Raw genomic sequence first — 5,265 nt, forward strand, 5'->3', positions numbered from 1 at the left:
AAAAATCCATGCATGAGGATTAAAAAAATAATAATTAAAACATATTTAACAAATAAACATTTTTTAAAAAAATATTTTATTGATTATTTTAGAGAGAGAAAGGGAGAGGGATAGAGAGTTCGAAATATTGATGAGAAACATCTATCAGCTGCCTCCTGCTTACCCACTACTGGGGATGTGCCCACAACCAAGGTACATGCCATGACTGGAATTGAACCTGGGACCCTTCAGTCTGGAGGCTAACGCTCTATCCATTGAGCCAAACCGGTTAGGGCACAACACTAATTTTTAAAAAAAGTTTAGATGGGAAGGCAGTTAAGTAAAACAGGGATGATAGAGTTTGATTGTAGGGTAATACACCTGGCTGCTATTAACTGACCACGCTCCAAAAAGGTGGGTGAAATGTGGGCATAGGAGATGGGACATTTATTTATTTTTTGTAAATATATAAAATGGAGTTGCTAGGTGAAATGGTAATTGTGTTTTTAACTTTTTAAAAAAATACCAGAACAATTTTCGAAGTTGTTATACCATTACTGTTAACTGTTTGTATGGTATATATTTTTTTTATACTCTTAGTTTCAATATATTTGTGTCATTGAATCTAAATTGTGTCTCTTGTTGACTGCACATAGTTCAATCTTTTTTTTTTTAACCTATTCTGCCAATTGCTGCCTTTTAATTGGAATGTTTAATCTTTACACTTAATGTAATTACTAATAAAGTAGTATTTACATTTGCTATTTTGTAATTTATGTTTTAAACTTGTACATTTTTTTTCTATTCCTCCATTACTGCTGCCGTTTGTGTTGAATACATACTTTGTAGTGTACCAATTTAACTTCCTGTTATTTATTTTATTATCTATATTTTAAATATTTTCTTAGTGGTTGCTCCGGGGATTAAAATTACCAATTATAACAATAGTAGAGGCCCAGTGCACAAAATTCGTGCACTTGAGGGGGGGGGTTCCTTCAGCCCAGCCTGCGCCCTCTTGCAGCCTAGGAGCCCTCAGGGGATGTCTGACTGACAGTTTAGGCCCGCTCCCTGGCAGTTGGACATCCTTAGCGCTGCCATGGAGGCAGGAGAGGCTTTCACCACCACTACTGCGCTTGCCAGCTGTGAGCCTGGCTCCTGCATCAAGCGTCTGCCCCCTGGTGGTCAGTGTGTGTCATAGCAACCAGTTGTTCTGCTATTGGGTCGATTTGCATATTAGCCTTTTATTATATAGGACTAGAGGCCTGCTGCACGAAATTCGTGCAAGAGTAGGCCTTCCTTCCCCCAGCTGCCAGCACTGGCTTCCCTCTAGCATCCGGGACCTGGGCTTCCCTTGCAGCCCCAGTTTTGTCCGGTCTAATTAGCATATTATGCTTTTATCATTATAGATTGTTCGGATTAATACTAATTGAACTTTAGTAGTACAGAAAAACTTTGCTACTATATAGCTTCATTCTCTTTCCCCTCCTTTATGCTGTTATTATAATACAAATTATATCTTTATACATTATATGCCCATCAACATAGATTTATAAATATGCTTTATGTAGTTGTCTTTTAAATCATATAGGAGAAAAAAATGAATTACAAACAAAAACATATTTGTACTGTCTTTTATATTTACTTATGTAGTACCCTATACATGTATCCTTTATTTCTTCTTGTGGGTTTGAGTTATTGTCTAGTGTCCTTTCATTTCAGCCTAAAGGACCCCCTTTAGTATTTTTTGGAGGGCAACTTTCCTAGTGACAAATTCTCTCTAATTTTATTTATACATACATTTTGGGAATGTGTTAATTTCTTCATTTTTGAAGGATAGTGTTTGGATATAAAAGTCTTCATTGAAAGTCTTTTCCTTCAGTATTTGAATGTCACCCTACTGTTTTCTCCCTCCATAGCTTTGGCTGTTAATCTTACTGATAAATATGTGGTAAGTAGATTCTCTCTTGACACTTTCAAGATTCTCTCCTTGTCTTTGGCTTTCAGCAGGCTGATTATAATGGGTCTAAGTGTGGGTTTCTTTGAGTGTATCTCACTTGGCGTTTTAAGCTTCTTGGATGTATAGATTGTTTTTCATTAAATATGGGAATTTTCTGACCATTATTTCTGCTTAATCTCCTCCTATCCTTCTAAGATTCCCATCATACATATGTTGGTATGCTTGATCGTGTCCCACAGGCTTCTGAGGCTCTGCTTATATTTCTTTATTCTCTTTTCTACAGGCATACCTTGGAGTTTTGTGGGTTCAGTTCCAGATCAGCAAAATAAAGTGAATATCATAATAAGTGAGTCATGTGAATTCTTTGGTTTGTCACCAAACCAAAACTTATGTTTACACTGTTGTTATTAAAAATAATTTCTATCTCTTTATTAATATTATCTATTTGGTGAAACACACTTCTCATATTTTCCTCTAGTTTTTTTTAGACATGGTTTCCTTTAGCATTATGAACATAGTTACAATATCTTATTTAAAGTCTTTATCTAATAAGTCCAATGTATGAGCTTTCTCAAGGATAGTTCCTACTGATTGCTTTTACTCCTAAGTATGGGCATTATATTCTTGTTTTGTTTTTTTGTAAGTATCATACTTTTTCAATACTTTTATTTTGAAAACTGGACATTTAAAATAATAAAATATGGCAACTCAGGAAATCAAATTCTACTCTCTCCCCAGGATTTTTGTTGTTTCTGTTTGTTCTAATAGTTGTTGGTTTAGTGACTTTTCTGAATTCATTCCTTCAAGTCTGTGTTCTTTGTTGTAAGCACTGAAGTCTTTGCTTAGTTAGCTTAATGGTCATCTGATGACTGTCCAAAGATCTCCTTAAAATATCTTCAACTAATTAGTCTCCCAGTCTCTGCCAGGGATCTTATATGTGTGTTGGGGCATGCCTTCCACACTCAGCCAAGGACTTTACAACTCTACCTTAGTCTTTACTTCTTACTTATATAGAGCCTAAAGGGCAGAAGTGAAAGCTTAAGGCCTTCTCAGGTCTTTCCTGAGCAATCAAATGGCCCTAACACTAGATTGCCCAAGGAAGTCATTTTGATTGCTTTTTAATTTCAATTAGAAAAACAATGATGTATATAATGACAGAATTTCTTAGAATTTTGTGACTTTTTATACAACATATAAATGCGTTTATTAATAATTGTAGTTACCTCCCCCTCCTTCATTTCCGGTATATATATATATGTGTTATACCTATATTGCCCAAAAGCAGTCATTTTGACTGCCTGGGGGGGGGGGAATTTTAAATAATCAAATGACTCTTATTATTGAATTGAGTAAATTTCTTATATGACCAGTTCGGCTCTGTATTGAAATAACAGTTTTCATTTTTTTTCGATTACCGTCACATGATAACATAAAAGTACACGATAAATTGTCGATACTGGATAAGTTGCAGTTGCTCAATAAGCTAAACTAGTACTTGTTATTTGAATCTTTATGCAGTGAGACTTGTTCTAATAAGTTGTTTATTTTATTTCTTTTGCTTGCGATTACCATCACATGATAACATACAAGTACATGATAAATTGTCAATACTTGATAAGTTGCAGTTGCTCAATAAGCTAAACTAGTACTTGTTATTTGAATCTTTATGCAGTGATACTTGTTCTAATAAGTTGTTTATTTTATTTCTTTTGCGCCCTAAATTCATGAAAGAAATGTCGAATAGAAGTGAGTAATTGGAAAAGCTAAGGAACATAAGTGAAGAGTGCTCCGATATTATTCTTTCACAATGCAGTCATTCTGACTGCTTTTGGGCAATATAGGTATATACTAAATTTCGGTCTTTCTAGTGCTAAGCATGTATATTTCCTTCCAGATTCCCAGGAATATGTCAGAGCTTTTAAAAAGTTCCTTCGGACATCTCATCCCAGCTAAATACCTTAGAGTGGGTGGAGCAATGGTGCTCCAAAAAAAGTTGGAAGATTTTTAATCTTTTATTGGATGTTATGGGTTAGGGTTGCAGTGGTTCTCAACCTGTGGGTGGCGACCCCTTTGGCGGTCGAACGACCCTTTCACAGGGGTCGCCTAAGACCATCCTGCATATCAGGTATCTACATTACGACTCATAACAGTAGCAACATTACAGTTATGAAGTAGCAATGAAAATAATTTTATGGTTGGGTCACAACATGAGGAACTGTATTTAAAGGGCCAGAAGGTTGAGAACCACTGGTTAGGGTTTTAGCCAAGAAGGGGCATGACTGCATTTGCACAGCCAGAAAAAAATCTTTGCCAACCAAGTGGAGAATGAATTGAAGGGGGACAGACTGGAGACAGGGAGATCAAGGAGATTATTGCAGCATGATAGGAAAAGAGTGATGAAGGCCTGAGATAAGGATGAAGTAGAGAGAATGAAGAGAGGGGAGTGGTGGATTGGGAAAGCTATTTTACAGGTTAAACTCTTCATGACTTCTAGGGTGATAAATTGGAAAGCCAGTGGGAACATGTAAGTAAGAGGGAAGTGTCTGCTCTCAAGTTGAATTAGGAAACGGGTTAAGGATGGGTTCATTCACCCAAAATGTAAACAGAAGAGGAATAGGTTTTGGGGAAAACATAAGGATGAGGATCCAAATATAATTAATATTACCTACGCTTAAATCATCTATGTATTTTTTTAGATAGAGACGGAGCATCTTTGAGAGGGAAATTCTATGTAATTGTACCACTCAAACAGCTTTGAATTTAGATGCCATAACCCCTTCTTCCCCTCCACCCAGTAAATTCATCACCATTCTTGGCTTAGGAATGTTTCAAAGATGCTTATTATTTGACCAAGTGAGTGGAGCTTGGTGAACATTTCTTGGGCGTTTTTGCTTAAAACCTAGCACAAATCAGATAAATGGATAAAACATTGTTGTTCATGCAAATTACACGGAGAAACACGAGTAAACGATTCCTTAAGCCCTGCCAATTCAACTGAGCATAAAATAAGTGGCTTTAATACTTGGTAAAACGTTGATTTTCCTTGAAATCCAATCCTTGCAACGCGGTGAAGACAAGGGGGTAGGTGGCACTACGGAAATGGGCCTCTGCCCGATTCCTCTTCTTTTCACACCCCTCCTCCTTCTCGTTTGCTTCTCGGATGACCCAGTGAAGCGTTTAGTGTTCAAGGAGGACCGCGGTGGACGCGGAGCGGCGAGGCTCCGCCCTCCGCCCTCCTGCACTTCCATTCCCCCGCCCGCCCCCTCCGGGCTGGGAACCCGGCATCCCAGATCCGGGGGCGCTCGGAGGTCGGGGAGAGAGAGGCTGTC

This window comes from Myotis davidii, unplaced genomic scaffold (genome assembly GCF_000327345.1).
Source record: "Myotis davidii unplaced genomic scaffold, ASM32734v1 scaffold59, whole genome shotgun sequence".
NCBI classification, from domain to species: domain Eukaryota; kingdom Metazoa; phylum Chordata; class Mammalia; order Chiroptera; family Vespertilionidae; genus Myotis; species Myotis davidii.